Genomic DNA, 21,771 nt, shown 5'->3' with positions numbered 1-21,771 from the left:
CAGGAGCAGAAGAAGATGACGATGGAGGAGGAGGAGGAGGAGGAGGAAGAGAAAGAGGAGCAGAAAAAGCAACTGAAAAATCAGAAGCAGAAGCAGACGAAACAGAAGCAGAAGAAGAAGAAGCAGAAGTAGAAGAAGCAGAAACAGATGAAGAGGCAGAACGATAAAGAGAAGTAGAAGCAGCAGAGGCAGAACGAGAACCAGAAGAGGAAGCAGAAGCAGATAAGGAGCAAAAGCAGAAGTAGAAGAAGCAGAAGAAGCAGCAGAAGCATAACGATAAAATGAAGAAGGAGAAGCAGTAGCAGAACAAGAACCAGAGGAAGCAGCAGCAGAAGAAGATCACGATGGAGGAGGAGAAGTAGAGGGAGGAGGAAGAGGAGAATTAGGAGGAGGAGGAGCAGAAACAGCAGCTGAAAAGTCAGAAGCAGAAGCAGATGAAACAAAAGAAGAAGGAGAAGAAGCAGAAGCAGGAGAAGGAGCAGAGGCAGAAGTAGAAGAAGCAGCAGAAGCAGAACGAGAAACAGAAGAAGGAGAAGCACAAGCAGCAGAAGCAGAAGCAGCAGGTGCAGAACAAAAACCAGAAGAAGAAGCAAAAACAGAAGAAGCAGCAAAAGCAGAAGTAAAAGAAGAAGCAGCAGAAGCAAAACGAGAACCACAAGAAAAGCAAAAGGAGAAGAAGCAAAAGCAGAAGTAGAAGAAGCAGCAGCAGAAGCAGAACGAGAAACAGAAGCAGAAGGAGCAGCAGCAGAGGCATCAGAGGCAGAAAGAGAAGCAGAAGAAGAAGCAGAAGCAGAAGAAACAAAAGCAGAAGTAGAAGTACCAGGAGAAGCAGAACGAGATACAGAATAAGGAAAAGCAGAAGTAGAAGCAGCAGAAGCAGGAGAGGCAGAATCAGAACCAGAAGAAGAAGCAGAAGCAGATAAGAAGCAAAAGCAGCAGAAGAAGAAGAAGCAGAAGAACGATAAACACAAGAAGGAGAAGCAGTAGCAGAAGCAGAACGAGAAGTAGGGGCAGAGAAGAAGATGACGATGGAGGAGGAGGAGAAAAAACAGCAGCTGAAAAATCAAAAGCAGAAGCTCACGAAACAGAAGCAGAATAAGAAGAAGCAGAAGAAGGAGAAAAAGCAGAAGCAAAAGTAGAAGAAGCAGAAGCAGTTGCAGAGGCAGAACGAGAAACAGAAGAAGGAGAAGCAGAATCAGAAGCAGCAGAGGCAGAACGAGAACCAGAAGAAGAAGCAGAAGCAGAAAAGAAGAAAAGCAGAAGGAGAAGCAAGAGGGGCAGAACGATAAACAGAAGAAGGAGAAGCAGTAGCTGAACCAGAACCAGAAGAAGCAACAGCAGAAGAAGATGAGGATGGAGAAGGAGGAGGAAGAGGAGCAGCAGCAGCAGCAGCAGAAACAGCAGCTGAAGAATCAGAAGCAGAAGCAGATGAAACAGAAGCAGAAGTAGAAGTAGCAGAAGTAAGAGAAGAAGCAGAAGCAGAACGAGAAACAGAAAAGGAGAAGCAGAAGCAGAAGCAGCAGAAGCAGAACGATAACCAGAAGAAGAAGCAGAAGCAGATAAGAAGCAAAAGCAAGAGTAGGAGAAGCAGCAGAAGCAGAACGAGAAACAGAAGAAGGAGAAGCACAAGCAGCAGGAGCAGAAGCAGCAGAGGCTGAACCAGAACCAGAAGAAGCAGCAGAAGCAGTAGAAAACGTGAAAGTAGAAGTAGAAGAAGCAGCAGAAGCAGAACGAGAAACAGAAGCAGAAGGAGCAGCAGCAGAGGCAGCAGAGGCAGAACGAGAACCAGGAGAAGAAGCAGAAGCAGAAGAAGAAAACAAAAGCAGAAGTGAAAGTACCAGCAGAAGCAGAACGAGAAACAGAAGAAAAAGCAGAAGAAGCAGCAGCAGAGGCAGAACGAGAACCAGAAGAAGAAGCAGAGGCAGATAAGAAGCATAAGCTGAAGTAGAAGCAACAGGGGCAGAAGGATAAACAGAAGAAAGAGAAGCAGTAGCTGAACCAGAACCAGAGGAAGCAGCAGCAGAAGATGAGGTTGGAGGAGGAGGAGGAGGAGCAGCAGCAGCAGCAGCAGAAACAGCAGCTGAAGAATCAGAAGCAGAAGCAGATGAAACAGAAGCAGAAGCAGAAGAAGCAGAAGAAGCAGAAGAAGCAGAAGAAGAAGAAGAAGAAGAAGAGGAAGAAGAAGAAGAAGAAAAGAAGCAGAAGAAGAACGAGACCCAGAAGAAGAAGCAGAAGCAGAAGAAGCAGCAGAAGAAACAAAAGCAGAAGTAGAAGTACCACCATAAGCAGAACGAGAAACAGAAGGAGGAAAAGCTGAAGCAGAAGCAGCAGAGCCAAAACGAGAACCAGAAGAAGAAGCCAAAGCAGAAGTAGAAGAAGAAGTAGAAGCAACAGGGGCAGAATGATAAACACAAGAAGGAGAAGCAGTAGCTGAACCACAACCAGAAAAAGCAGCAACAGAAGAAGATGAGGATGGAGGAAGAGGAGGAGGAGGAGGAGCAGCAGCAGCAGCAGCAGAAACAGCAGCTGACGAATCAGAAGCAGAAGCAGATGAAAAAGAAGCATAAGTAGAAATAGCAGAAGTAAGAGAAGAAGCAGAAGCAGAACGAGAAACAGAAAAGGAGAAGCAGAAGCAGAAGCAGGAGAAGCAGAACGATAACCAGAAGAAGAAGCAGAAGCAGAAGCAGATAAGAAGCAAAAGCAAGAGTAGAAGAAGCAGCAGAAGGAGAACGAGAAACAGAAGAAGGAGAAGCACAGCAGCAGGAGCAGAAGCAGCAGAGGCTGAACCAGAACCAGAAGAAGCAGCAGAAGCAGAACGAGAAACAGAAGCAGAAGGAGCAGCAGCAGAGGCAGCAGAGGCAGAACGAGAACCAGGAGAAGAAGCAGAAGCAGCAGAAGAAAACAAAAGCAGGAGAAGGTAAAAGTACCAGCAGAAGCAGAACGAGAAACAGAAGAAAAAGCAGAAGAAGCAGCAGCAGAGGCAGAACGAGAACCAGAAGAAGAAGCAGAAGCAGAAAAGAATCATAAGCTGAAGTAGAAGCAACAGGGGCAGAAGGATAAACAGAAGAAGGAGAAGCAGTAGCTGAACCAGAACCAGAGGAAGCAGCAGCAGAAGAAGATGAGGATGGAGGAGAAGGAGGAGGAGGAGCAGCAGCAGCAGCAGCAGAAACAGCAGCTGAAGAATCAGAAGCAGAAGCAGAAGAAGCAGAAGAAGCAGAAGAAGCAGAAGAAGAAGAAGAAGAAGAAGAAGAAGAAGAAGAAGAAGAAGAAGAAGAAGAAGAAGAAGAAGAAGAAGAAGAAAAGAAGCAGAAGAAGAACGAGACCCAGAAGAAGAAGCAGAAGCAGAAGAAGCAGCAGAAGAAACAAAAGCAGAAGTAGAAGAAGAAGTAGAAGCAACAGGGGCAGAATGATAAACAGAAGAAGGAGAAGCAGTAGCTGATCCAGAACCAGAAGAAGCAGCAGCAGAAGAAGATGAGGATGGAGGAGGAGGAGGAGGAGCAGCAGCAGCAGGAGAGCAGAAACAGCTCCTGAAGATCAGAAGCAGAAGCAGATGAAACAGAAGCAGAAGGAGAAGAAGCAGAAGTAGAAGACAGAAGGAAAAGAAGCAGAAGCAGAACGAGAATCAGAAAAGGAGAAGCAGAAGCAGCAGAGGCAGAAGGAGAACCAGAAGAAGAAGCAGAAGAAGATAAGACGCAAAAGTGAAAGTAGAAGAAGCAGCAGAAGCAGAATGAGAAACAGAAGAAGGAGAAGCACAAGCAGCAGAAGCAGAAGCAGCAGAGGCAGAACGAGACCAGAAGAAGAAGCAAAAAGAGAAGAAGCATAAGCAGAATTAGAAGAAGCGGCAGCAGAAGCAGAACGAGAAACAGAAGCAGAAGGAGCAGAAGCAGAAGGAGTAGAGGCAGAACTAGAACCAGAAGAAGGAGCAGAAGCAGATAAGAAGCCAAGCAGAAGTAGAAGAAGCAGCAGAAGCAGAATGAAAAACAGAAGGAGAAGCACAAGCAGGAGAAGCAGAAACAGCAGAGGAAGAACACGAACCAGAAGAAGCAGCAAAAGCAAAGGAAGAAGCAGAAGCAGAAGCAGAAGAAAAAGAAGAAAAGAAGCCGAAGAAGGAAGACACCCAGAAGAAGAAGCAGAAGCAGAAGAAGCAGCAGAAGAAACAAAAGCAGAAGTAGAAGTACCACCATAAGCAGAACGAGAAACAGAAGGAGGAAAAGCTGAAGCAGAAGCAGCAGAGCCAGAACGAGAACCAGAAGAAGAAGCCAAAGCAGAAGTAGAAGAAGAAGTAGAAGCAACAGGGGCAGAATGATAAACAGAAGAAGGAGAAGCAGTAGCTGAACCACAACCAGAAAAAGCAGCAACAGAAGAAGATGAGGATGGAGGAAGAGGAGGAGGAGGAGGAGCAGCAGCAGCAGCATCAGAAACAGCAGCTGAAGAATCAGAAGCAGAAGCAGATGAAACAGAAGCAGAAGTAGAAGTAGCAGAAGTAAGAGAAGAAGCAGAAGCAGAACGAGAAACAGAAAAGGAGAAGCAGAAGCAGAAGCAGCAGAAGCAGAACGATAACCAGAAGAAGAAGCAGAAGCAGAAGCAGATAAGAAGCAAAAGCAAGAGTAGAAGAAGCAGCAGAAGCAGAACGAGAAACAGAAGAAGGAGAAGCACAAGCAGCAGGAGCAGAAGCAGCAGAGGCTGAACCAGAACCAGAAGAAGCAGCAGAAGCAGTAGAAAAACTGAAAGCAGAAGTAGAAGAAGCAGCAGAAGCAGAACGAGAAACAGAAGCAGAAGGAGCAGCAGCAGAGGCAGCAGAGGCAGAACGAGAACCAGGAGAAGAAGCAGAAGCAGAAGAAGAAAACAAAAGCAGAAGTAAAAGTACCAGCAGAAGCAGAACGAGAAACAGAAGAAAAAGCAGAAGAAGCAGCAGCAGAGGCAGAACGAGAACCAGAAGAAGAAGCAGAAGCAGATAAGAAGCATAAGCTGAAGTAGAAGCAACAGGGGCAGAAGGATAAACAGAAGAAAGAGAAGCAGTAGCTGAACCAGAACCAGAAGAAGCAGCAGCAGCAGAAGATGAGGATGGAGGAGAAGGAGGAGGAGGAGCAGCAGCAGCAGGAGCAGAAATAGCAGCTGAAGAATCAGAAGCAGAAGCAGATGAAACAGAAGCAGAAGAAGAAGAAGAAGAAGAAGAAGCAGAAGAAGAAGAAGAAGAAGAAGAAGAAGAAGAAGAAGAAGAAGAAGAAGAAGAAGAAGAAAAGAAGCAGAAGAAGAACGAGACCCAGAAGAAGAAGCAGAAGCAGAAGAAGCAGCAGAAGAAACAAAAGCAGAAGTAGAAGTACCACCATAAGCAGAACGAGAAACAGAAGGAGGAAAAGCTGAAGCAGAAGCAGCAGAGCCAGAACGAGAACCAGAAGAAGAAGCCAAAGCAGAAGTAGAAGAAGAAGTAGAAGCAACAGGGGCAGAATGATAAACAGAAGAAGGAGAAGCAGTAGCTGAACCAGAACCAGAGGAAGCAGCAGCAGAAGAAGATGAGGTTTGGAGGAGGAGGAGGAGGAGCAGCAGCAGCAGCAGCTACAGCAGCAGAAACAGCAGCTGAAGAATCAGAAGCAGAAGCAGATGAAACAGAAGCAGAAGTAGAAGTAGCAGAAGTAAGAGAAGAAGCAGAAGCAGAACGAGAAACAGAAAAGGAGAAGCAGAAGCAGAAGCAGCAGAAGCAGAACGATAACCAGAAGAAGAAGCAGAAGCAGAAGCAGATAAGAAGCAAAAGCAAGAGTAGAAGAAGCAGCAGAAGCAGAACGAGAAACAGAAGAAGGAGAAGCACAAGCAGCAGGAGCAGAAACAGTAGAGGCTGAACCAGAACCAGAAGAAGCAGCAGAAGCAGTAGAAAAAGTGAAAGCAGAAGTAGAAGAAGCAGCAGAAGCAGAACGAGAAACAGAAGCAGAAGGAGCAGCAGCAGAGGCAGCAGAGGCAGAACGAGAACCAGGAGAAGAAGCAGAAGCAGAAGAAGAAAACAAAAGCAGAAGTAAAAGTACCAGCAGAAGCAGAACGAGAAACAGAAGAAAAAGCAGAAGAAGCAGCAGCAGAGGCAGAACGAGAACCAGAAGAAGAAGCAGAAGCAGATAAGAAGCATAAGCTGAAGTAGAAGCAACAGGGTCAGAAGGATAAAGAGAAGAAGGAGAAGCAGTAGCTGAACCACAACCAGAGGAAGCAGCAGCAGAAGAAGATGAGGTTGGAGGAGGAGCAGGAGGAGCAGCAGCAGCAGCAGCTACAGCAGCAGAAACAGCAGCTGAAGAATCAGAAGCAGAAGCAGATGAAACAGAAGCAGAAGTAGAAGTAGCAGAAGTAAGAGAAGAAGCAGAAGCAGAACGAGAAACAGAAAAGGAGAAGCAGAAGCAGAAGCAGCAGAAGCAGAACGATAACCAGAAGAAGAAGCAGAAGCAGAAGCAGATAGGAAGCAAAAGCAAGAGTAGAAGAAGCAGCAGAAGCAGAACGAGAAACAGAAGAAGGAGAAGCACAAGCAGCAGGAGCAGAAACAGTAGAGGCTGAACCAGAACCAGAAGAAGCAGCAGAAGCAGTAGAAAAAGTGAAAGCACAAGTAGAAGAAGCAGCAGAAGCAGAACGAGAAACAGAAGCAGAAGGAGCAGCAGCAGAGGCAGAAGAGGCAGAACGAGAACCAGGAGAAGAAGCAGAAGCAGAAGAAGAAAGCAAAAGCAGAAGTAAAAGTACCAGCAGAAGCAGAACGAGAAACAGAAGAAAAAGCAGAAGAAGCAGCAGCAGAGGCAGAACGAGAACCAGAAGAAGAAGCAGAAGCAGATAAGAAGCATAAGCTGAAGTAGAAGCAACAGGGGCAGAAGGAAGCACAAGCAGATGAAACAGAAGCAGAAGCAGAAGAAGCAGAAGAAGAAGAAGAAGAAGAAGAAGAAGAAGAAGAAGAAGAAGAAGAAGAAGAAGAAGAAGAAGAAGAAGAAGAAGAAGAAGAAGAAGAAGAAGAAGAAGAAGAAGAAAAGAAGCAGAAGAAGAACGAGACCCAGAAGAAGAAGCAGAAGCAGAAGAAGCAGCAGAAGAAACAAAAGCAGAAGTAGAAGTACCACCATAAGCAGAACGAGAAACAAAAGGAGGAAAAGCTGAAGCAGAAGCAGCAGAGCCAGAACGAGAACCAGAAGAAGAAGCCAAAGCAGAAGTAGAAGAAGAAGTAGAGGCAACAGGGGCAGAATGATAAACAGAAGAAGGAGAAGCAGTAGCTGATCCAGAACCAGAAGAAGCAGCAGCAGAAGAAGATGAGGATGGAGGAGGAGGAGGTGCACCAGCAGCAGCAGAGCAGTAACAGCTGCTGAAGATCAGAAGCAGAAGCAGATGAAACAGAAGCAGAAGGAGAAGAAGCAGAAGTAGAAGACAGAAGGAAAAGAAGCAGAAGCAGAACGAGAACCAGAAAAGGAGAAGCAGAAGCAGCAGAGGCAGAACGAGAACCAGAAGAAGAAGCAGAAGCAGATAAGACGCAAAAGTAGAAGTAGAAGAAGCAGCAGAAGCAGAATGAGAAACAGAAGGAGAAGCACAAGCAGCAGAAGCAGAAGCAGCAGAGGCAGAACGAGACCAGAAGAAGAAGCAAAAACAGAAGAAGAAGCATAAGCAGAATTAGAAGAAGCGGCAGCAGAAGCAGAACGAGAAACAGAAGCAGAAGGAGCAGAAGCAGAAGGAGCAGAGGCAGAACAAGAACCAGAAGAAGGAGCAGAAGCAGATAAGAAGCCAAGCAGAAGTAGAAGAAGCAGCAGAAGCAGAATGAAAAACAGAAGGAGAAGCACAAGCAGGAGAAGCAGAAACAGCAGAGGAAGAACGCGAACCAGAAGAAGCAGGTAAAGCAAAGGAAGAAGCAGAAGCAAAAGCAGAAGCAGAAGAAGAAGAAAAGAGGCAGAAGAAGAAAGAGACCCAGAAGAAGAAGCAGAAGCAGAAGAAGCAGCAGAAGAAACAAAAGCAGAAGTAGAAGTACCACCATAAGCAGAACGAGAAACAGAAGGAGGAAAAGCTGAAGCAGAAGCAGCAGAGCCAGAACGAGAAGCAGAAGAAGAAGCCAAAGCAGAAGTAGAAGAAGAAGTAGAAGCAACAGGGGCAGAATGATAAACAGAAGAAGGAGAAGCAGTAGCTGAACCACAACCAGAAGAAGCAGCAACAGAAGAAGATGAGGATGGAGGAAGAGGAGGAGGAGGAGCAGCAGCAGCAGCAGCAGCAGAAACAGCAGCTGAAGAATCAGAAGCAGAAGCAGATGAAACAGAAGCAGAAGTAGAAGTAGCAGAAGTAAGAGAAGAAGCAGAAGCAGAACGAGAAACAGAAAAGGAGAAGCAGAAGCAGAAGCAGCAGAAGCAGAACGATAACCAGAAGAAGAAGCAGAAGCAGAAGCAGATAAGAAGCAAAAGCAAGAGTAGAAGAAGCAGCAGAAGCAGAACGAGAAACAGAAGAAGGAGAAGCACAAGCAGCAGGAGCAGAAGCAGCAGAGGCTGAACCAGAACCAGAAGAAGCAGCAGAAGCAGTAGAAAAAGTGAAAGCAGAAGTAGAAGAAGCAGCAGAAGCAGAACGAGAAACAGAAGCAGAAGGAGCAGCAGCAGAGGCAGCAGAGGCAGAACGAGAACCAGGAGAAGAAGCAGAAGCAGAAGAAGAAAACAAAAGCAGAAGTAAAAGTACCAGCAGAAGCAGAACGAGAAACAGAAGAAAAAGCAGAAGAAGCAGCAGCAGAGGCAGAACGAGAACCAGAAGAAGAAGCAGAAGCAGATAAGAAGCATAAGCTGAAGTAGAAGCAACAGGGGCAGAAGGATAAACAGAAGAAGGAGAAGCAGTAGCTGAACCAGAACCAGAGGAAGCAGCAGCAGAAGAAGATGAGGATGGAGGAGAAGGAGGAGGAGGAGCAGCAGCAGCAGCAGCAGAAACAGCAGCTGAAGAATCAGAAGCAGAAGCAGATGAAACAGAAGCAGAAGCAGAAGAAGCAGAAGAAGCAGAAGAAGAAGAAGAAGAAGCAGAAGAAGAAGAAGAAGAAGAAGAAGAAGAAGAAGAAGAAGAAGAAGAAGAAGAAGAAGAAGAAGAAGAAGAAAAAGAAGAAGAAGTAGAAGAAGAAGAAAAGAAGCAGAAGAAGAACGAGACCCAGAAGAAGAAGCAGAAGCAGAAGAAGCAGCAGAAGAAACAAAAGCAGAAGTAGAAGTACCACCATAAGCAGAACGAGAAACAGAAGGAGGAAAAGCTGAAGCAGAAGCAGCAGAGCCAGAACGAGAACCAGAAGAAGAAGCCAAAGCAGAAGTAGAAGAAGAAGTAGAAGCAACAGGGGCAGAATGATAAACAGAAGAAGGAGAAGCAGTAGCTGATCCAGAACCAGAAGAAGCAGCAGCAGCAGAAGATGAGGATGGAGGAGGAGGAGGAGGAGGAGCAGCAGCAGCAGCAGAGCAGAAACAGCTCCTGAAGATCAGAAGCAGAAGCAGATGAAACAGAAACAGAAGGAGAAGGAGAAGAAGCAGAAGTAGAAGACAGAAGGAAAAGAAGCAGAAGCAGAACGAGAATCAGAAAAGGAGAAGCAGAAGCAGCAGAGGCAGAACGAGAACCAGAAGAAGAATCAGAAGCAGATAAGACGCAAAAGTAAAAGTAGAAGAAGCAGCAGAAGCAGAATGAGAAACAGAAGAAGGAGAAGCACAAGCAGCAGAAGCAGAAGCAGCAGAGGCAGAACGAGACCAGAAGAAGAAGCAAAAACAGAAGAAGAAGCATAAGCAGAATTAGAAGAAGCGGCAGCAGAAGCAGAACGAGAAACAGAAGCAGAAGGAGCAGAAGCAGAAGGAGCAGAGGCAGAACTAGAACCAGAAGAAGTAGCAGAAGCAGATAAGAAGCCAAGCAGAAGTAGAAGAAGCAGCAGAAGCAGAATGAAAAACAGAAGGAGAAGCACAAGCAGGAGAAGCAGAAACAGCAGAGGAAGAACACGAACCAGAAGAAGCAGCAAAAGCAAACGAAGAAGAAGAAGAAGGAGAAGAAGAAGAAGAAGAAGAAGAAGAAGAAGAAGAAGAAGAAAAGAAGCAGAAGAAGAACGAGACCCAGAAGAAGAAGCAGAAGCAGAAGAAGCAGCAGAAGAAACAAAAGCAGAAGTAGAAGTACCACCATAAGCAGAACGAGAAACAGAAGGAGGAAAAGCTGAAGCAGAAGCAGCAGAGCCAGAACGAGAACCAGAAGAAGAAGCCAAAGCAGAAGTAGAAGAAGAAGTAGAAGCAACAGGGGCAGAATGATAAACAGAAGAAGGAGAAGCAGTAGCTGAACCACAACCAGAAAAAGCAGCAACAGAAGAAGATGAGGATGGAGGAAGAGGAGGAGGAGGAACAGCAGCAGCAGCAGCAGCAGAAACAGCAGCTGAAGAATCAGAAGCAGAAGCAGATGAATCAGAAGCAGAAGCAGATGAAACAGAAGCAGAAGCAGAAGCAGAAGCAGAAGAAGAAGAAGAAGAAGAAGAAAAGAAGCAGAAGAAAAGAAGCAGAAGAAGAACGAGACCCAGAAGAAGAAGCAGAAGCAGAAGAAGCAGCAGAAGAAACAAAAGCAGAAGTAGAAGTACCACCATAAGCAGAACGAGAAACAGAAGGAGGAAAAGCTGAAGCAGAAGCAGCAGAGCCAGAACCAGAACCAGAAGAAGAAGCCAAAGCAGAAGTAGAAGAAGAAGTAGAAGCAACAGGGGCAGAATGATAAACAGAAGAAGGAGAAGCAGTAGCTGTTCCAGAACCAGAAGAAGCAGCAGCAGAAGAAGATGAGGATGGAGGAGGAGGAGGAGGAGCAGCAGCAGCAGCAGAGCAGAAAAGCTCCTGAAGATCAGAAGCAGAAGCAGATGAAACAGAAGCAGAAGGAGAAGAAGCAGAAGCAGAACGAGAATCAGAAAAGGAGAAGCAGAAGCAGCAGAGGCAGAACGAGAACCAGAAGAAGAAGCAGAAGCAGATAAGACGCAAAAGTAAAAGTAGAAGAAGCAGCAGAAGCAGAATGAGAAACAGAAGAAGGAGAAGCACAAGCAGCAGAAGCAGAAGCAGCAGAGCCAGAACGAGACCAGAAGAAGAAGCAAAAACAGAAGAAGAAGCATAAGCAGAATTAGAAGAAGCGGCAGCAGAAGCAGAACGAGAAACAGAAGCAGAAGGAGCAGAAGCAGAAGGAGTAGAGGCAGAACTAGAACCAGAAGAAGGAGCAGAAGCAGATAAGAAGCCAAGCAGAAGTAGAAGAAGCAGCAGAAGCAGAATGAAAAACAGAAGGAGAAGCACAAGCAGGAGAAGCAGAAACAGCAGAGGAAGAACACGAACCAGAAGAAGCAGCAAAAGCAAAGGAGGAGAAGGAGGAGGAGGAGGAGGAGGAGGAGGAGGAAGAAGAAGAAGAAGAAGAAGAAGAAGAAGAAGAAGAAGAAGAAGAAGAAGAAGAAGAAGAAGAAGAAGAAGAAGGAGGAGGAGAAGAAGAAGAAGAAAAGAAGCAGAAGAAGAACGAGACCCAGAAGAAGAAGCAGAAGCAGAAGAAGCAGCAGAAGAAACAAAAGCAGAAGTAGAAGTACCACCATAAGCAGAACGAGAAACAGAAGGAGGAAAAGCTGAAGCAGAAGCAGCAGAGCCAGAACGAGAACCAGAAGAAGAAGCCAAAGCAGAAGTAGAAGAAGAAGTAGAAGCAACAGGGGCAGAATGATAAACAGAAGAAGGAGAAGCAGTAGCTGAACCACAACCAGAAAAAGCAGCAACAGAAGAAGATGAGGATGGAGGAAGAGGAGGAGGAGGAGCAGCAGCAGCAGCAGCAGCAGAAACAGCAGCTGAAGAATCAGAAGCAGAAGCAGATGAAACAGAAGCAGAAGTAGAAGTAGCAGAAGTAAGAGAAGAAGCAGAAGCAGAACGAGAAACAGAAAAGGAGAAGCAGAAGCAGAAGCAGCAGAAGCAGAACGATAACCAGAAGAAGAAGCAGAAGCAGAAGCAGATAAGAAGCAAAAGCAAGAGTAGAAGAAGCAGCAGAAGCAGAACGAGAAACAGAAGAAGGAGAAGCACAAGCAGCAGGAGCAGAAGCAGCAGAGGCTGAACCAGAACCAGAAGAAGCAGCAGAAGCAGTAGAAAAAAGTGAAAGCAGAAGTAGAAGAAGCAGCAGAAGCAGAACGAGAAACAGAAGCAGAAGGAGCAGCAGCAGAGGCAGCAGAGGCAGAACGAGAACCAGGAGAAGAAGCAGAAGCAGAAGAAGAAAACAAAAGCAGAAGTAAAAGTACCAGCAGAAGCAGAACGAGAAACAGAAGAAAAAGCAGAAGAAGCAGCAGCAGAGGCAGAACGAGAACCAGAAGAAGAAGCAGAAGCAGATAAGAAGCATAAGCTGAAGTAGAAGCAACAGGGGCAGAAGGATAAACAGAAGAAGGAGAAGCAGTAGCTGAACCAGAACCAGAGGAAGCAGCAGCAGAAGAAGATGAGGTTGGAGGAGGAGGAGGAGGAGGAAGAGGAGCAGAAGCAGCAGCTGAAGAATCAGAAGCAGAAGCAGAGGAAACAGAAGCAGAAGCAGGAGAAGAAGCAGAATCAGAAGTAGAAGAAGCAGAAGCAGCTGCAGAACCAGAACGAGTAACAGAAGACGGAGAAGCAGAAGCAGAAGCAGCAGAGGCAGAACAAGAACCAGGAGAAGAAGCAAAAACAGAAGAAGAAGAAGAAGCAGCAGAAGCAGAATGAGAAACAGAAGCAGAAGGAGCAGAAGCAGCAGAGCCAGAACGAGAACCAGAAGAAGAAGCAAAAAGAGAAGAAGCAAAATCAGAAGTAGAAGCAGCAGCAACAGAAGCAGAACAAGAAACAGAAGCAGAAGGAGCAGCAGCAGAGGCAGCAGAGGCAGAACGAGAACCAGAAGAAGAAGCAGAGACAGAAGAAGAAACAAAAGCCGAAGTAGAAGTACCACCATAAGCAGAACGAGAAACAGAAGAAGGAAAAGCAGAAGCAGCAGAAGCAGAAGCAGCAGAGGCAGAACGAGAACCAGAAGAAGAAGCAGAAACAGATAAGAAGGAAAAGCAGAAGTAAAAGAAGCAGCAGAAGCAGAACGATAAACAGAAGAAGGAGAAGCAGAAGCAGCAGAGGCAGAAGGAGAACCAGAAGAAGCTGCAGAAGAAGAAGATGGGGATGGAGGAGGAGGAAGAAGAGGAGGAGAGGAGGAGGAGGAGCAGAAGCAGCAGGTGAAGAAGCAGAAGCAGAGGAAACAGAAGCAGGAGAAGAAGCAGAAGCAGTAGAAGAAGCAGAAGCAGAAGCAGAAGGAGCAGAAGCAGAAGCAGCAGAGGAAGAATGAGAACCAGAAGAAGAAGCAAAAAGAGAAGAAGCAAAATCAGAAGTAGAAGCAGCAGCAACAGAAGCAGAACAAGAAACAGAAGCAGAAGGAGCAGCTGCAGAGGCAACAGAGGCAGAACGAGAACCAGAAGAAGAAGCAGAAGCAGAAGAAACAAAAGCAGAAGTAGAAGTACCAGCAGAAGCAGAACGAGAAACAGAAGGAAAAGCAGAAGAAGCAGCAGCAGAGGCAGAACGAGAACCAGAAGAAGAAGCCGATAAGAAGCAAAAGCAGAAGTAGAAGAAGCAGAAGCAGCAGCAGAGGCAGAACAAGAAACAGAAGAAGAAGCAGAAGCAATAGAAAAAGGGAAAGCAGAAGTAGAAGAAGCAGAAGCAGAATGAGAAACAGAAGAAGGAGAAGCAGAAGTAGCAGAGGCAGAACGAGAACCAGAAGCATCAGAAGCAGAAGCAGAAGCAAAAGCAGAAGTAGAAGAAGCAGAAGCAGAACAAGAAACAGAAATAGGAGAAGCGGGAGTAGCAGAGGCAGAAGCAGCTGAGGCAGAACGAGAACCAGAAGAAGAAACAGAAGCAGAAGAAGCAAAAGCGGAAGTAGAAAAGAAGCAGCAGCAGCAGAAGTAGAACGAGAAACAGAAGCAAAAGCAGCAGAAGCAGAAGCAGTAGAGGCAGAAAGAGAACCAGAAGACGCAAAAGCAGAAGCAGAAGAAGAAAAAGCAACAGCAGAAGCATAACAAGAAACAGAAGCAGCAGAAGTAGAAGCATAGGCAGCAGAGGCAGAATGAGAACCAGAAGAAGCAGAAGCAGATAAGAAGCAAAAGCAGTAGAAGAAGCAGAAGCAGAACAAGAAACAGGTAGGAGAAGCAGAAGCAGAAGTAGCTGAGGCAGAAGCAGCAGAGGCAGAACGAGAACCAGAAGAAGAAGCAGAAGGAGAAGCAAAAGCAGAAGTAGAAGAAGCAGCAGAAGCAGAACGAGAAACAGAAGGAGAAGCCGTAGCAGAACCAGAACCAGAAGAAGCAGCATAAGAAGATGAGGATGGAGGAGGAGGAGGAGGAAGAGCAGAAGCAGCAGCTGAAGAATCAGAAGCAGAAGCAGATGAAACAGGAGGAGAAGAAGCAGAAGCAGGAGAAGAAGAATCAAAAGCAAAAGAATAATCAGAAGCAGAAGGAGAAAAAGCAGAAGAAGCAGGAGAGAAAGAAGCAGCAGCAGAAGATGAAGCAGTACCAAAAGAAGCAGCAGAAGCCGAGGAAGAACCAGAAGAAGGAGAAGCAGAAGCAGGAGCAGCAGAGGCAGAACGAGAACCAGAAGATGAAGCAGAAGAAGAAGGAAAAGCAGAAGTAAAAGAAGCAGAAGCAGCAGCAGAAGCAGAACGAGAAACAGAAATAGGAGAAGCAGAAGTAGCAGAGGCATAAGCAACAGAAACAGAACGAGAACCAGAAGAAGAAGAAGCAGAAGCAGAATAAAAAGCAAAAGCAGAAGTAGAAGAAGCAGAAGCAGCAGCAGAAGCAGAAGGAGAAGCAGAAGCAGAAGACTACGAGGAGGATGACGATGAAGAAGAAGCAGAAGCAGAAGAAGCAGAAGCAGAAGCGGAAGCAGAAGAAGCAGAAGCAGAAAGAGAAGCAGAAGCAGCTGAAGCAGAAGCATTAGAAGAAGCAGCAGCAGCAGCACCAGAAGGAGAAGAAGAAGAAGAAGAAGAAGAAGAAGAAGAAGAAGAAGAAGAAGAAGAAGAAGAAGGAGAAAACGAAAAAGAAGAAGAAGAAGAAGAAAACGAAGAAGACGATGATGACAAGGACGAAGATGAAGAAGGAGGAGGAGGAAGAGGAAGAAACCTGGTCCCCTGGCTCCCTTCTGATCCTCTCTCCAGGGACGAGCCCATCTCACTGCTCAGAGATGATTCTAATATCTTCAGTTCACGCACTTTAAAAAGAATAAACTATCAGAAACACAGAACTATACTAATTAATACAATGAACACTTTAAAAGATACTTGCATCCTACCTCTAGGCTAGTAAGAACAGAATTACAGAAAAAAGAAAGACGGAAGAAAGAGAAATAAGGAGACAAGGAAGAACTCCAGAGATGAGGACAAAGACCAGGGTCTCCTCCGCTCTGCTCAAGGAACAACCGCTCCGAATCCCCTACGGTGACCCTCCAGCCTCCCCACCACCCTGGGAGGTCTGGCCCAAGACCACCTTGACCAAACGACGCCCCCAGGCCCGCAGGCCGGGACCTACACCTTTGGCGACGGCTCCCCTGTTGCTGGGAGCGGGGAGGATGCTGAGCTGGAGCGCCAGGGCAATCACAGAGCCATTAACACTGGAAATGGAGATTTATTGAGACAAACGTCTTCCATTTGGCAACATTCCCTGAAGCTTCCGGAGTTCTAAAATTCCCTTCATCCGGGATCTTAAGAGTGAAAGGAAGGAGCCGACCAACACTTCCGGTCAGAGCGCTCTCTGTGAGTCAGGTAAAATTTAGACGCTCCCTCAGAGCCCTGGGGCAATGAGGGAAGGCAGCAGCTTGGCGCGGGACACTGTCTCAACCTATTAGGCCACTGCCATGGCCTTTCGAGTGGCTGGACTTTGATAAAACTCTGCTCTGCAGACCCTCCAGCGATCGCCTCCACCCGCCACCCGCAGCCCCTGTCCTGCTCTGCCATTTGACCCACCCGGTCCCACAGAGAGCGGGCCTGGCCGTCAGACTGTACCTGTGAGCTTGTCCTTGGTCAGTGTTGACGGTGCTGCTTTATTAAGCCAAGTTTTTCAAAGACTAAAAGTGCATTTTTCTGAAGTGGAGTTTTCTCTATTGAAAACACATCAACCACTAAACTGGGCAATTCTCCTAAATTTTATCCCCTCAAGGACATGAAACTTGAGTCAAATAATGGAGGAATCTACACTGGGCACCTGCTGCGGGTCAAGTCCAAGTTCAGTTACCCAGACGGATTCCAAATACGTAATAAGCCAAAGGCTGCTGTGTGGGGAGGGGAACGCGTGAGAGGGTGTTGCTGTTAGGACTGTGATGAGGTTATAGCAGACACCAGTGGCTCTCACCCTCCACCCCTGTCGGAACCCCGCACCCTTGCTGAGACCACTCCAATATGGTTATTCCAAGTCCCTCCTCAGGAACTGGTTCCGGATCTCAACCCAGCTGTGCATGGCCTTGACCTGGCTCTGGTATCGACTGTGAGCTGGGCACGTGGTCCCATCCTATTGACAGAAAAGACTTTGTTCCCCTGCTGGGGGAGGTGCCTCTCTCCTGCTGGATGTGAGCAAGTGAGCTCGTTGCCCCAGCTGCTGAAGAGGGAAGCCCCCCGTGAGGCCAAGGCGGACACATGAAGCAGAACTAGGAATTCCAGGGAAACTGAGTCAGGGCCCTGCCCGGACCATACCTAGGGTCCGGCGTCCTCTAGATGCCCTGTTGTTCTGTATCATACACTTCTTTACTTCCTTTGTTGTTTTTTAAAGTCATGGTATTGTACAGATAACTTAAAATTTATCACCTTAACCATTTGAAGTGTATGGTTGAGTAGCCCTAAGTACAGTCACGCCGAGTGTTACCCGTCTTGGGAACTCTGCTCCCATTAAACACCTTCCCCTTTCTCTCTCCTCCCAGCCCTTCCCAACCACCGTTCCACTTTCTGTCTTTTTGACCAGTCTAGGTACCTCAGATAAGTGGGATCTTATAGTGTTTGTCCTTTCGTGACTGGCTTATTTCACTCTGCATAATGTCCTCCAGGTTCATCCTTTGTCCCATGGGTCAGATTTTCCTTCCTTTTTTTTTTTTTTTAATTAATTGTATTTAGTTTAGACAGAGAGAGCACGTGCACAGAGCAGGAGGGAGAGGGACAAGTGGATTCTTTGCCAAGTATGGGCCTCACCACGCGGGCTCCATTTCACATCCCTGGGATGGTGACCTGAAATGAAACCAAGAATCGGCTGCTTAACCAACTGAGCCATCCCGGCACCCCAGCCTTTCCTTCCTTTTTAAGGCTGAATAAGATTCCATTGCATAGATGTACCACATTTGCTGGACCCGTGCATCTGTTAATGGACACATGACACTGGCTGTGGGGAATAATGTCACTGTGAACGCGGTGTTCAAATATCTGCTTGAGTGTTCCTTTTCTTGTAAGCACTGAGAGCTAGTTTGATTCTGAGGGGCTCAGCTTGCTCCTGGAGCTCAGTAGTGGATTGCTGGCTGTAGGAGTTCCACTTTTTCCTCTGCCCAACCCCATTCTCCTCTTTTCCTTTCACAGGCATTGGTCTCTAGTAAATCTCTTGCATGCCTTTTTCTTTGGAATCTCCTTGAATAAACATCTCTCTGCCACTGTCCACCACCCTCCATCTCACCCTTGACCCTCCTTCTCTGGGCATCAGGCATATGGAACTCTCTCCAATCCTTCACCGGAAGCCTCCAGGCATCCAGACCCTCTCCAGGGACCTTCCCAAGGCCTCTGAGAAAGGAACACATTGGCCAAACCAGCCCCGCCCAGAACTTGTGTCGGCTGAATTGGCTCCCGGGGCTTTTAATGTTGGAGCCCACGCTTGTTACGCTGTCCACGTCCAACAGATGGCGTCGGAGGTCAAGCAATCGTTCCACCTCCTTCCCGGCAGCCTGGGGTCGCGGCCAGGGTGCAATATGGAAGTCTTTTAGGAAAACTGCCTCATTTATGCAAAAGCAACGCGAATATTGAAAGGTAAGACACGCTCAGAAAAGGGATATGGCTAAGAGGAGAAAGAGGGAGATGATTAAAAGTAATTGACCAGCGTGGAGAAGTTGGAACCCAGGTGTGCCGGGGCTGGGAATGCAAGATGGTGCGGCCCCTGCGGGAACAGCGTGGCAGTTCCTCCAAAAATTGCATCTCGAACGACCAGATGATCCAGCCAATTCCGCTTCTGGGTATACACCCCAAGGAACTGAAAACGGGGACCCCCAACAGATAGTTGAACATCCGTGTTCAGAGCAGCATCGTTCGCTACAGCCAAGAGCGGAACCACCCCCCACCTCCACTGCAGCGCCCTCCCCCGCCCCGCGCCCCTCAACAGATGAATGGATAAGCAACACGTGGTATGTTTGTTACAATCACTCTTAGAAAGGAAGGAAATCCCAACACAGGCAACGAGGGGGACCGACCTGGAGGACGTGAACAGAAGGCACTCGCAACAAGACAAATACTGTAGGACTCTGCTTCTGTGAGATCCTTACTATAGTGGGATGTGTGGAGATGCAGAGTAGGGGCAGGGGGAACCGGGGAGTACTGGTTTCATGGATCTAGAGTTCCAGTTTTACAAGATGCAAAAGGTTCTGGACATAAATGGTGGTGAGGGCCATGCAACACTCTGAATGTATTTAACGCTACCGAGCTGCGCACTTAAAAATGGTTAATATGGCGAATGGTATGCGTATATTCCTACAACAGGAAACCACTGAAGGCGGTGAGCGAATGGTGGGGTTGCCCGTGCCTGTGGGAACTGCTCTGCAGGGCGGAGGTCCAATCTGGCAACATGTTACAATTGCTGGGCCTATGGGACCAGCAGCAATTAGGACAAGGGACACAGATGGAAGAGACATTGCTTACAAGTCACATTATTCCTATCATAGGTTTGGCTGTGAGTTGCAAAACACCTGTGCATACCAGAGAAAATTTCAGACACTCCTTGGAAACAATATATTCATTTCAATATTCAAAGAGAAGGTTAGCGGTTTTCTAAGGAGACTAAAGTACCCCACATTTGGATATCAATATAATTACCACCATGGAAGTGTTAGCTTAGCCCTGGTCTCCAGACACAGATTAATTATTTATGGATGTTTCACCCACCTCAAGGTGTGTGTGCACCTATAACGAGGGAGCCTGAGGGACTACTGATGCTCCAAAGTCTGGGCTCCATGTACAGTTGCTCAGGGTGTGCCCTGCACAAGGGCACCATATATGCATGGATGCCACCCCCACTGCAGATATCTTCATTATTTTGCAAAATATTTAAATTTTTATTATAATAGTATTGACTCCAATGGTGGGTGATATATATATGTTTATTTTTAATAATGTTCCACCAATAATAATTTTTTGTTTTTGTTTTTACAAAATTTAAATAATTTAAATTTTAATTAATTAAAAATAAAATTTTAAAAATAATTTTTTATTTATGTTTTTACAAAATTAGTGTACACACTTTCTAAGAGATGGAAGAAGTCTTATTCTAACAGGATCAATATTGGTCATTCCAACTGGAATTTCAAAGAAGGAAAAAGCTTGACAAGAGAAAAATCTTATTGATCGATATCTGAAATAACCTATGCTTCTATACAAGAAGCTCTTCTCCTCCCCTGATTGGTGACTATTTTCAAATGAAACCCTCTCTGGGCACTAACTCGCACATTGCCTAATTTGACGCTTTGCATTGTGGTTTCTTTCCAGGGTCAGAACTATATTGCTGAATTCCCAAATAACATCCGTAAGCACTCTGATTATGTAATAACTTGCATACATTCATCTCCACTCCAGAAAGCATGTATTACCTAGACAGAAATTAGAAACTACCTTATACTGGTTTACTATTTTAGATTATAAAAACCATTTCTTTGTTGCTGAGGGAATTTTGTCAGTACAAAGATTCAGTAATGCAAATAAGTATCAAAACTGCCATTTCCGTTTTACAAAAGCAAGACCTGTACACAAGACTACTGTATAGCAAATTATTGTATCAGAAGGATTTTCAGTTTCTATTTATTGTGATTTAAAATTCATGTTTCTACTAGCTTGTATTTCATATTTGGACATTTATACATGGTTTAGACATTACGTGGAATGATTTTGTATTTTTGCTAATTATTGACATATAAATGACATTCATTAAAATCCTTTTTTAAATTTAGAAAGGGGACCTTTTACCACTTAGGCCTACCTAAGACTATTGATAACCCTGCCTAGGGCAAATCCGTCCTCACTCTTGGGTAAGGTGGGGAGGGGGACATGAAACCCTGGGTACTGATGATGAGTGTGGAAAGAAATGCCCAACATTCCCCACCACCACCACCACCACCAAATTCTGGACCAATTCAGGAACAAATTCCACGCAGCCAGGATAGAGGAAGGAAATAAGTCCCCGATGTAGTTTCCAGGAGAGGCTAGGATGCAGGCTGAGGAATGATGTGTGCCTCCCTAGGGGATTTGGAGGCAAGTCAGCAGATCCGCAACCTAGGAAGAGGTAGACAAGTGTAGAGTCTTGTGACTTTTAGGGAAATGCTGGGACTGGGCAGCAGAAAGGGAACAAGATAAAGTAGCTCTGCGAGCAGCCAGCCACTGGCAGAAGGGAGTGAGCCTGGGGGGGGAGGGGAGGGGAGATGGCTGTGAGCAGAACCCTTCAGACCCAGAGCCCTCAAAATGAAAAAACAACAGAGAAACAGCTTGTCCCCACGGCATGCAAATCCAAGGAGAGCATGCGCCAGAGGATGTGCCAGGGAGGCAGGCTCACGGGGAACAGGACACTGTCCAATGAGACCAAGAAACAATCATAAAGCCGATTAGAAGGTGGCCTGCTTTTTATTATCATTATGCACTGGTAATTTTAAACAACGTCAGAAACAAAATTCTCCTCTCCCCAAATCTCTTGGTTGTCCGAGTTGTAAAATATTGCTGCTACTCTTGAATTTAATAAATATCTCTAAAATTGGAATTCGCCTATTTTAAATGCTCCCTTTAATACACATCCTATTCTGTATGGAAGTTAATTTGGAGAACCCTTGGGCATAGAGTCAACAAGCACCTGTGGACTCAGCTGGAGCATTTATTTGTCTGAGGAGGGAGTTCTGTGGTTCCCCAGGACTCAACATTATGAAAAGTTACCAGTGGACATCTATGGACCACTTCATTCAAAAGCGGAATGTACATTCTTCTCAAGCGCGCCGGGGACATTCACCAAGACAGACCAGTTCTGGGTCATAAAACACACCTTAACAAATTTAAAAGGCTAGAAATCGTAAAATGTCTGCTCCAGACCACAAAAGAATTAAACTGCTCTCCAGTAACAGAAAGATAGCTGGGGAATTCAAAATGCTTGGTGATTAAACAGCACACTTGCAAATAACCCATGAGTCAGAGAAAAAAACCCAAGAAAAATTTATTCTGCCCAATTTTGTTGTGATCCTAAAACTGCCCTAAAAGTAAAGTCTATTAACAACAACACTGAAAAATCGTAGGATAGTGATTGTTCAGACAAGAAACAGAACTTGAGAGACTTGATTTCTATCATCCTATGTCACCACTTGGAATTGTTATTTGTGAAAGCTTAATTTAAAATTAATTTAGATGAATTTTGAAGTTTTATTTTAAAATAAATTCGTTTAAATTGGTTTTTAAATTAAAATTGATTTTTTTATTTAAAATTTAAAAGCGTCTATTTTCTACAGGCAGCCACAGGGGGAACTGCGAGTTATGATATTTTTATTTAGTAAGTGCAAATTTTAATTCATACGTGAAATAATTTACCGACTTTAGATAAAATCTTTAAAATGTACA

General features: G+C 45.7%; 2 long non-coding RNA genes across 2 annotated transcripts; both read left to right on the top strand.

Annotated features, from left to right (window-relative positions):
- Positions 1-2,188: 2,188 nt before the first annotated feature.
- LOC116569268 lies at positions 2,189-3,108 on the top strand. The gene is made up of 2 exons (XR_004276945.1): positions 2,189-2,381; positions 3,035-3,108. It is a non-coding gene; the product is annotated as an uncharacterized LOC116569268 (long non-coding RNA).
- Positions 3,109-3,350: 242 nt separating this feature from the next.
- LOC116569267 lies at positions 3,351-5,052 on the top strand. Its single transcript, XR_004276944.1, has 2 exons — positions 3,351-3,431; positions 5,020-5,052. It is a non-coding gene; the product is annotated as an uncharacterized LOC116569267 (long non-coding RNA).
- Positions 5,053-21,771: the final 16,719 nt, after the last annotated feature.

The sequence above is a fragment of the Mustela erminea genome, chromosome 11, assembly GCF_009829155.1.
Source record: "Mustela erminea isolate mMusErm1 chromosome 11, mMusErm1.Pri, whole genome shotgun sequence".
NCBI lineage: Eukaryota > Metazoa > Chordata > Mammalia > Carnivora > Mustelidae > Mustela > Mustela erminea.
Note: the sequence above shows the minus strand (reverse complement) of the source record. Positions and strands in the feature narration are given on the sequence as shown.